Genomic DNA, 11,865 nt, shown 5'->3' with positions numbered 1-11,865 from the left:
ACCCGGCGGACTTCTTTCCGCATTTTTCTAGTATTTATTTCCAATTTTGGCTTTGTAATGTGTTAACCTTTTCCAGTACAAAAAAATCGGGCCATCACTTGATATGTGGAGCACAAACATAAAATTGTATAAAGTATTAAAAAAAAGAAAACCATTGTACGAAGTTTCATTAATATTATTCAGCCCTATCGAGGTATCCGTTCGGAGAAATTTTTTTTTCCGATTTGTTCGAAATCGGAGAATTTTCTATCGAGGTATCCGTTCCGATTGACATATCGGAGAATCTTCCGATGAAACATGGCGCTCATCAACGCATTGCGATGAAGTGTGTTCAGCAAGGACTTTTTGACAGTTCTGCTTTGAATTTCATCGGAAATTCTCCGACACAAAATAGAAGACTTGAGCATCACGCTGACACATGTGTCAAATGAATGCGATTGTATACTTTATTTTTTTGTTCAGAATGAAAGAAATGTAAGTTCCGATCAGAACGGGCTATCGTTTCGGAACTTTCTCCGAACGGATTCCTCGATAGGGCTGATTATTAAGGTATAACAACATAAATATTCAGCGGAAAGCAAAATGGTGCTATGTCCTTAACAGATCCTATGGAGTTACTTTTTTTCCCAGGCGATATGTATGTTGTATGCATACCAATGTTTTTTTCTGTTATTTGCCTCAAATAGTAAAAAAATGTTTTTAAAAACAAAATCTTTGTGTCTCGAACTCCTTTCAATCACTTGAAATCGCTATTAAAATTTTATATTTTTTGGCTATTTAGGAAATTCAAAAAGTAGCAATCTTTTTTTTTGTAAATTGTAAAAAAACTGACTAAAAGTGAAAAGATTCCGTCTTAATTCTATGCATACGTCTAAATATTAAAATATTTTTAAAAAAAATTAAATCATTTTAAATTAATGCGGAAATCGTATTAATAATTGGGAGTTGAAACAACTTAAACAAATTTAAAGTTTCAGTTTATCATACCAAATTTCAACTATGAGATAGCTTAGTGGTAAACAATTTTATTTGAGGAAACAACATTTTAAGGAGTTTGTTTTTCTTAGCCTTGAATATGAACTCTTTGAATTCCAAATATTGAATTTGCTCATAACTTGACAGCAGAGCCACGTACCAGGTCCAATTATAAAACAAAACCTGTCTCGAATGAACCATATCAAACGCAAAACATTTCATAAAAGTCTATACAGCCATTCGGACTCCAAACATGGAATATTTGCCTATAATTTGACAACAGCGCCACCTACCGCATACAATTATAATTTACAAAACATGGATGGACCTTATCACACAAATGAACTTTCACAAGTCTCTCCGACTCCAAATATGAAATTTGTGTATACATACTTTGGCAACAACGAAACAAAGCATGTTTCGAATGAATTTTATCCGACACGAAAAATTTCACAAAAATCTGTCCAGTAAAAATATGCAAATTTCCTAGAACTTGACAACAGTGCCAACTACTGGGTCCAATCATGAAACAAATCTTGTCTGGAATAAACCTTGTCTTAACACAAAATTTCACAAAAATCTGTCCAGTCATTCGACCCCACCTATGGAATTTGCCTATAACTTGAAAACAGCGCCACCTACCGGATCAAATTATAAAACAAAACTTGTACCGGATATACCTTATCACATACACAAAATTTCACAAAAATCTGTCCAGTTTTTCTACCCCAAATATGGAATTTGCTATAACTTGACAGCAGCTCCACCTACCGGGTCCAATTATAAAATAAAACCTGTCTCGGATGGACCTTTTCACATAAATTTCACACAACATTTCAGAAAAATCTGTCTAGTCGTTTAGAAGGAGTAGGGTCACAAACAAATGCACAGGAGAAATATACATAATAGATACAAACCATAACTCTGATTGATGACACCTTCCATAATGGTGTCATACACATACTTTTGTTGATCGTTTAACTTCGACACATTGGTCGATATGGAACAACCAATCCTAACTGTGCCAATGCTTTACTCGCAATGATCAAACAGGTGTCCTCAATGAGGATCAGAGATTGAATATACATCTTATTTGTGCAGTCCATATGTGGATTTAATGTACCTGGGCGAAACGCTTTATAATTTTGGAGTTGAGGTCACTTGAACTTTAAAATTTAATTATTTTTTGTTTCACTCAAAATCAGGCTTTTTTAATTATTTTGAAAGCTTTACAAATTAAGCTTAGTTAAAATTTTTTAAAAGCGAGAGTGTTTTTTTACTCGTATAAATTGACAGCTATGTAAAGATGCGAGAAAAGGTATTATTTTTTTTCATACAAACCATCTACATATTAATACCTTTCAAACAAAAAAAAATTACCAAAATCCGACCAGCCAAACGCGAGTTTATCGGCCACACACACTAAACGAACTCATTTTTATATATAAGATAAGATGTTTTAAAATAATTGATTTAATGTCATTCGATATGTGTAAGTAAAAGTGTTTGAAAATGTTTTTGTAATTAGATCTAAAAAGGTAGTGGGAGCTACCCACGACCACGATCGCACTTTGATAGAATAATCAATTTCGTTTTATTTTTTGTTTTGGACCTAAACAAATTGTACGTAGTAGACCCTTTTCAAGATAGAAACTTTTGCCAGAGGAATGGTTACTCACTATTAATTTCTCAGAAATACAAAATGTGGAAAGCATTTCCAGGGAAGATTTTATTCGGGATAATGTTTCGTTTAGAACTACAATAGCCCGAATCAAAAGTTCAGCCGCCTGCACTGTCAACCACGTAACCACGAAATAAATAAATTATAATACTTAGGGCCAATTTTTCAATACTCAGATAAACCTCAGTTAGAGCTTATTCCTAGGAATAAAAGTTTTTTTTATATTGACATTTGGCATTTTTATTCTTCTGATAGTCTAACTGAAGATTGAAAAATCTGGGCTAAATTAAATATTTTAACCAAAAAAATTTTCAGAATATATTTTCAAAAACAAAATCAATAATTCGTCGTCAAAAACGCGATACAAAAAATAATGAACACTTAATTTAATTCATCAACAAATGTAGCTGCGATATCCTCAAAACATGCTTCACTGTCATCATTTTGTTTTTCTTCTCCTTCTTTATTACTATCCACTGGAGTAGTTTCTTCCAATCTTGGTTTTTTAGGTGATGATGCTTCATTTTCATTATCATTCACGCTATTTTCACCAACTTTATTGGCTACTTCCGAAACCTTTTCTGTGACTGGTACTTCTTCAATATCATCATCTTCATCTTCTTCAACGCGTAAGTTCATCTCGAATAATTATTTGTTTCACTTAAAATCAGGCTTTTTTAATTATTTTGAAAGCTTTACAAATTAAGCTTAGTTAAAATTTAAAAAAAGCGAGAGTGTTTTTTTACTCGTACAAATTGACAGCTATGTAAAGATGCGAGAAAAGGTATTATTTTTTTTTTTGATACAAACCATCTACATATTCAAACAAAAAAAAAATTACCAAAATCGGACCAACCAAACGCGAGTTTATCGGCCACACACACTAAACGAACTCATTTTTATATATAAGATGTCTTAAAAATTTAATCAACTTTAACTCTAAGAGCAAGTTCGTGCGACCCAGTCGTGCATTTTATTTATTTTAGTCATATATCTTTTATTTAAGCTTTTTTTGAAAATTTGTTCGAAGTAAAAGTTGTAAATCTTTTTATTTTTTATTAAGGCTTAACCACTACGCCACTTTTTGAAAAAGTACAAAAGTGAAAATATTTTTTTTCTGGCTAGCGCAATTTTTTTGTGAAAAAGAGTATACAAATTCTTTTTAAGACCAAAAAATAAGCTTTCTGCATCATTTGTTTTAATTTTCTAGCCCGAAAAACTATTAAAAAATGCGTTTGAAAATTTTCACTTTTGTACTTTTTCACTTTTTGAGCCAATGTAGTTAAGCCTTTACCTACCTTCATTTATTACATTAACGGTTTTTCGATTAGACAGACCGTTTTCCATCTGTAGGCAAATCTGTAGCGATGATTAAAGAAAACGCTTACTTTGATATGCCTTTACTCATGTTAATGATAATCTCTCCATTAATACTTATGACAGAAACTTCATTAATGTCTTGATTTTTAGAAGAAATGCTATTCTTTCCCTGCAAACCAAACCTCAGTAGTTTAGGGGAAATTACAACCACCAACAAAGTCTATACTTTGTAGATGTATGTGTTTCCTTATTTACCAAAATCTCTCCCCTCAAAATATTGTAGTTTTGTTTCTCCTGAAAAAAATGGCAAATGGGAGGAAAAGAGCGCGATGTATGCAATGCACAAAGTTTTGTCTCTTTTGAAATGGCGGCTCGCGTTTGATTTGACTTTTCCTGCATTTTTTAATTTCTAGTGTAACCTTGATAGCCACAGCAACATATTAGTTAAGAAAAAAAAAAAACATTTCTGTGCTCCATTTGATAGATAAATAGAGCAATTTAACTTAAAAAAAAATAAAGAATCTTCTCAGTGTTATTTGTGAAAACTATTTTCTAAAAAAACAATCTACCACACAAATTCTTCAGCACGCCACACAAATTCCACCACCCTTTCCACCATCAAAATGCACAGCCTCAGCCTTGTGCATTTAGAAAAAAAAATCATAAAAAAATTACACAAAAACCACCACCGATTGATTTGGAAAATAAAGGTATTGTAACGATGAATTACTGAACTACTTTAAGATACAAGTCTGAACACACTACCTACTACTGCAAAGGTAGAAATGTGAACGGACCTTTAGTAATTAAGAAAATATCCCACTGAATACATCTCAAAATATCCCACTGAACACATCTCAAAATATCCCACTAGACTGGAAGTATGAAGTGCCCTTCCTGGAAAGGAAGTTTCGAGAGACAGGGGCGAGAGCCTTCGAGGACGTTCTCGAGTCTCGAGATTCCGGTATAAAAGGGCAGCGTAGACACCGACCGGATACAGTTTAATCTTGAAAGTGAAAGAGTACAGTACAAAGTAAAATAAAGTGTTGCGAATTGTTAGTAGTAAATAAAGTGATTTAAAAGTGTGTTTGTTTGAGCGAATAATAAAAGTAAATTGAGTTGAAATAAAGTGTGTTCTTATTTGAACGGAAATATAAGTGGAAATTAAATAAGTTTTATTGTGAACCCGGAATAAAACATTACAGTATGTTTATTTTAAAATTGATAAATTATATAGTTGTTGATTTTTCTGTCTTCTAGTGGAGATCAATTCCAGACATCAATGACTGAGTTTACAGTTCAAAAGGTTCCTCCACGCCATCCAGAACGAGTGAAATGAATCTTATATTTAATAGAGACTTCAACACATGAGTGTGATCCACATTCCACAGACTTGTAGTGTAAGTTAATACCCTTCAAGCAAGAAAACGGAGTCCAGAAAAAACAGTCCGACCTCCGACCGAGAAAAGCGGGGTTGCACTCACACACTTGCAACTTTTTGTGTATGAACACAAAGTCTAAGAGAATTGTGGTGAAAACTGAGAAAAGGAAAAAAAAAAGTACACAGACATAGCCAACAAGAGCAAAAGCGTCATTTTGTTATTTTTTGTTGAAGTGTTTAGTCGCGTCGTGTCTCGTGTCGTTGTTAATAAAATATAAGTATAATTATAAACAATTATATCAAACAACTAACAATATGGAAACAAAAAAAGGTATGTTGGATATATCGCTCAAAGTGTTTGGATTAAAGTGATGTGTTTCTGTTTGTGTTGTAGATGTAATCCCTAATGATGAAGAAAAAGGCAGAAGATGAAACATGCGATTGGGCATCTAAAGCAGCAACAACAAATAAAATAAAATGAAAAAAATGTATTGTATTTTATATTGTATATATTGTGAAAATTTCGTTTGCCAAAATGAAATAAAAAAAAAAACAGTTACAGTGAAAAAAAAAACAAATCTTGTTCTTTTTTGGTCGCAAATGCGAAACGTCATCCCTTTTTTATTCCTCTTTCTGGTAGGTTTTCGCTGCTCCGACTCGGGTCCGACTTCGGCTCCGTTTTCTCGGAATGGAGATTTTCACCACACCAATACATATGCGATCGACTTCGCGGTGATTATAATTTCCATACTAATTTGAGCCGCCTTCGGACCAGTTTCTGATCCGTATTCGGACTCAGCTCCGCCGCAGGCGGAGCGGATCCGGACCGAGGTCGGACTTGTTTGCTTGAAGGGTAAGATTCCCTTCTGCGCTTTGTGAAGCTGATGGTATTATTTTTTTTTCTCAGGTCTGCAGCCTCCGACCACTTGTTGATGTGTTCGCTCTAATCCTAAAAAAAACAACATTCAACAATTCTATATCGAGTATAAAAATGACGTCAGAGACTCCTTGCTCGCCACAGTATTGGATGCAGTCTTTCGAGTGACAATCAAGATGTGCACGATCGTATTACAAACAGATTGCGAGGCATGCATTTTGTTTCTCTCAACAGTTGTGTGGATAGATATAAGATTTTAGAGAAATTCAACGCCAACATTTCTCATAGTGGTCTCAAGTAAAGTGTCACACAAGACGTATGTTTTGATTTTGTATAATTTGACTGAATAAATCTAAATTTCTAACCAAAGTTTCAACTTCTGAGTTTATTTGTAATTTCATGTGTAATTTCAAAAGGTTTAGATTCACTAGGAACAAATTACTTCTTTTACGTACAAATTTCACCACATAATTACGTACTTCCAAAATCGAAGTTTCAGTGATTATTCTGTAGCTAAAAAAGTACTGGCAAATGTACATCAGAAGCACTTCCAGATGTGCTTCGTTTTTGTATGATGAATAAACCAAACAATACTTTTCCAAAGGTTTTTGATGTGCTGAGCTCGAATCCGAACTCAAAAATGTTCTATCAGCTCCCGTTTTTTTAAATATTACCGTTAGAAAATGCAAAAACACCTGATACTGAAGTTATGCTGCAATGTTTACCGTTAGAAAATGCAAAAACACCTGATACTGAAGTTATGCTGCAATGTGAGGGAATTTTTTTCAACACTCTTTTTGAAGGTTTGTATAAAGAATTGCTTTTCTTCTTTAAAAATCTGTTTAAATCTTTGCGATATCTTTTTTACAATCCGAGATATTTTAATTTGAAGTTACTATGCAGTTTGAAATAACAGGTGTGTTTTTTATTGCCACCGGTATTAACTGGACAAAAAAAACGCCTCGGGGCTTAACCTGAAATCTTGGCAGCACTGTATATTGAATGTTCCGAAAACAGCGGACACAACAAAAATTTAGAGTTGTCATATTTTTCGCTTTCGTCCTTTTCTTGTGTTTTTCATGTATGTTTTACAAAGAGATACAAAAATGTATGCTAGCAAAACTATTTTAATACATTTTGTCCTTCCAAACGTGAGTTTTCACGTTTGTAAACAAATTCTAAACAATTTATGAAAAAATTAGTTTGGTAGCACAAATTTAAAACTCTTTTAAAAGTTAAGCCCAGAGAAATCTCCGGGCTAAACAACTAAGCCCAAGGGGCTAAGGTGTTGTTGTATTTAACATGTAAATTGCTTAGCCCAGACTGCGTTTTTTTTGTCCAGTTAAGACCGGTTGTAATAAAAAACACACCTACTGTTGTGCCCAATCACGTTCCACTTTTACATTTTCTAGGAACAAATGTCAAAAAGAGGAAAAATTAAGAAATGGAACTGTACTGCCAGAAAATTCAGTTCCGTTCATGAGCACCTTCACTCTTCATCCCTCTTGCCTACAAACTCACTGCTTAGGCGATTGAAAAATCACCGTGTAGCCAGGCACAATCATATGGATAACGACTTGAAAAACGTTCAAGAAGGTATTTGACAAAAACTTTTCAAATTCCAATAAAAGTTTTTGTTTTCTTCCTTTGATTCTTTATTATATGCACCCAATATGCATCCTGAGCAGCTCTGAACGTCATATTTTTTTTTTACGTCAAAGACCGATTTTACAACATCATCCACCGAAAATGATGTGTTGGCTACTTAAAAATGTGACTCCGTGGCACTTTAGCTATAGTAATTGACCAAAAATGCTTTATTTTTATTAAAACCAATAATTTCAGCAAAAATATATGTTTACATGTACCCCCAGGAATACGTTGCTTACATTTTCCCATTATGAAAAATACTCTGGGGTAAATGTAAACACATGCAAATCGACATAAATGTCCTGTATTTTAAAATTTGTTTGTTTCACATAGAAGCCGTTTTTTATTATCACTTGATCCATATAGATCATTACTTAAAATGTATTACAACAACTACATGAGATCTTGCTTTTCATCAGGATCACGAATCGTGATCTTGCTTTTCAACAGGATCACGAATCGAAATCTTGCAAGTACTCATGTAGTTGTTGTAATACATTTTGAGTAATGATCTATATGGATCAAGTGATAAAAAAAAAAACGGCTAGAATCTACATCAAAATTCAAAACTAAAATGTATTTGCAAGTTATACTGACTTTATTGAATCTGCAAAAAAGTTAAAAGATACCAGTCGGATGGGCGTTCACATTATCAAAAAGGCATCAGATCAGACCAAATGGCGGCTGGTCTGTCCGGTAAGTTGGTCAATGTGAACCCCCCTATTGTTAACTGTGTTGTTTTTGTATTTTTGACATGAATGCTGTGTGTGAATTGCGTTAAATAGTTAACACCGTGTAAAATTTTTGAAGCTATTGAGGTGAATACAAAATTTCAGCTGTATGGCTTATTGTTTAATATTTTTCTCTGTCTCTTTTTTGCCAATATTAAACAATGATCTATACAGCTGAAATTTTTTATTCACCTCAATAGTGTCAACAGTTTTACACGGTGTTGAGGTGAATAAAAAAATTTCACCTGTTTATAATTTAACAATTTAACCCTCTGAGACCTGAGGGTCAATTCTCGTTCTGTGAAGCTGTGAAGTGATAAAAATAATATCAATTCAGTTTTCACAGCGTTTTTTTCATTTTATTACTTCACAGGCAACCCTAAAGCGATTCTCAAACTCAATGTGATAAATCCTTAAAAAAGTTTGTACTAAAAAGTACTAAATAAAAAAGTATGTCACTTTTATTTCATTTTTGAGTTTTCAAGTTGTGTTTTTTTTTATTTCAAAATCTTTTTTAATAAAATGTCAAGAAATTATGGAAAATAATACCATCTGTGGAAAAAAGAAAGGTATATTCATCTTCAAATTCAAAGATATAAATGTTTTCAAAAGTAAAATCCGTGTTTTGGGTGTTTTCTCTAGGAAAAAAGTAAGAGGAAGACGACAAAAATCAAACCAAGAAATTAGAGCATTAGAAGATTAAAAATGTTGGATTTGGTCCTATTCACACAACATTGAATTGCTTTTGTACGCGTACCTACTTTTTAACAACATGAATTAATGGTTTACACAACTTATGTAACACCATTGTTTTATTGCATATGTCTAATTGAAACTAATGTTAACAAACGTATTTAATAGCATGAATTAAAACTCAGTTGAAAAAGGTGATGTTTACTTATTGCTTCAACCCTTATTGCGTCTTTAGGTTTAAATCCCGCATGTGCCTTTCTTCCAAACGCGTAGCTCCGTTGCACTTCATTATGTCTTAGAGCCGGCAGCAGATTTTTTTGGGCGAGAGGTAACCGATTTATATTAATATAGCAAGGAGGTCCATTTATAGCGATAACAAACATGTAAGTCTGCCGGCTTATATCGCGGCGCCGACTCTGAGAAAAAGTGCGATAACATTGCAGTTTTTTAAATGATTATGAAACTTTAAAAAAAAGTTTGGCACTACAACAGTTTATCATTCCCTGAAACCAAAAAATTTGGATTAAGTGAGTTTACTCGTTACCTACTGTCCGAAAAATGCAATTGAAATGTGACAACTCACTAGAATTTAAATGCATATTGTGGGCAGATGGATTCGTTTAAAGTTTCATAAATTATGTTTTTGGTATCACGTATGGTTGAGCTATTCATGCCTATTACCGAAGACGCAGAACCACTGCGGCGGGAGTGAAGGCATAACTACATACACCACTTTTTGAAAAAGTACAAAAGTGAAAAGATTTTTATTCTAGCTATCGCAATTGTTTTTTGATAAAGAGTGTACAAATTGTTTTTTAGAACAAAAAATAAGCTTTCTGCATCATTTATTTTAATTGTTCATCCCGAAAAACTATACGGAAATGCGTTTGAAAATTTTCACTTTTGTACTTTTTCACTTTTTGAGCCAATGTAGTTAAGGCTTGAGAGTCACTTTCCCAAGATTTCGTATTACCGAACCCGGCGGTGCGGAAGTGATAGAATGACATTTAACTTTGTAAGTGTCAACAATGACTTATGTCGGTAAGCAGTTTAGTGTGTTTTCGTGGATCGATAATACAGTTCATCCCGGGGAGTTCACGGATTGAAATTTGATTTGGTTGCGGATCGAGTAGATTCCCGGGGACTGAATCACTGCGTCTTCGGTAATAGGCATGATTATAGAGACAGTAAATTTTTTGGTATCATAATCATTTGAAAAAACTGTACTGTTATTGCACTTTTCAGAGAATCGGCGCCGATAAAAGTTGGCAAATTACATGTTTGTTATTTCTAAAAATGGACCTCCTTGCTCTATTAATATAAAAGGTTACCTCTCGCACAAGAAATCTGCTGCCATTGCTTTTTGTTTTATTAACACAAGGAAACAATAATATTGCTTAAAAAGATCATGGTTTGTAGTTTTTTTTGTCTTAAATGACCAATCATCTATTGAGGAACTTTTCAAAGTTGTCTTCACAATAAAATTTGTTTGTGATAAATATCTTATCATGTGAAGATATTCTGACATTTTTCACAAAACAAGAATCGGATTTGTTGTGAAGCTGTGAAAATTTTTTTCATTTCAAAATATCACAGAACGAGAATCGACCCTCTGAGGGTCGATTCACGTTCTGTGATATTTTGAAATGAAAAAAAATATCACAGCTTCACACCGAATCCGATTCTTGTTTTGTGAAAAAAAATTAAAAAATGTCAAAATCTCTTCACATGATAAAATATTTATCACAAACAAATTCTATCGTGAAAAAACAACTTGGAATGATTCCTCAGATAATATTTCCATGCATTTTAGTACCTTAAGCCGAAGAAAATTATTAAAAAACTGCTTGTAATTTTTTAAATTTCTTTCTAATTGAAATGCTTGTCAAATACTGCCCAAATTTCAAAATGCTGTGCTGCCTTGCAGCACAATCAAAACGAATGCAAGAGCTGATGCTTTGTAGGTTAAAGAGCATTGCGACAATACAAACAAATTAGTATAGCATTAAAAAGTTCAGTCAATCTCACAGATGAACGTATTACTAAGAGCTAAGAAGTATGGGTGCTTTCATAAATGCATGGTTGCGCAAGTCTGACCAATGCAAAGCTTTCATTAATGCAAATGACAAATGTCAGGTGTTCATAAATGCAAAACGCAAATATTTGCAGCGCAAATGTGCAAATGAAAAAATTCCCATGCGCAATGAATTTAAACTCAAAGAAAGAAGGAAAATGCGGTAAAAATGATACAGCTTTTCTTTATTTCTCAATTTTGTCAAAATATTGATTGGAAATTCAAAGTTCAATTAAAAATAACAAAAATAGCCGCGAATTTCTTGGATATAATAAATTTGTAAATATTTAGAGAAATGTTAAAAAAAGTTGTTTTTTCTTCTTAAAGAAGATATGATTGTTTTGGAGAAGAGGCTGAATTGAAACTTAAAAATTTTGCCAAATGACGTAAATCAGAAAAAGTGTTCATAAATTCAAAGTAAAATACATGCGCAAATAGTTTTTCTGACATTAGTCTGATCGCAAATGACCGCATGTAAACAAA

The sequence above is a fragment of the Episyrphus balteatus genome, chromosome 3, assembly GCF_945859705.1.
Source record: "Episyrphus balteatus chromosome 3, idEpiBalt1.1, whole genome shotgun sequence".
In the NCBI taxonomy this organism is placed as follows: domain Eukaryota; kingdom Metazoa; phylum Arthropoda; class Insecta; order Diptera; family Syrphidae; genus Episyrphus; species Episyrphus balteatus.
Note: the sequence above shows the minus strand (reverse complement) of the source record.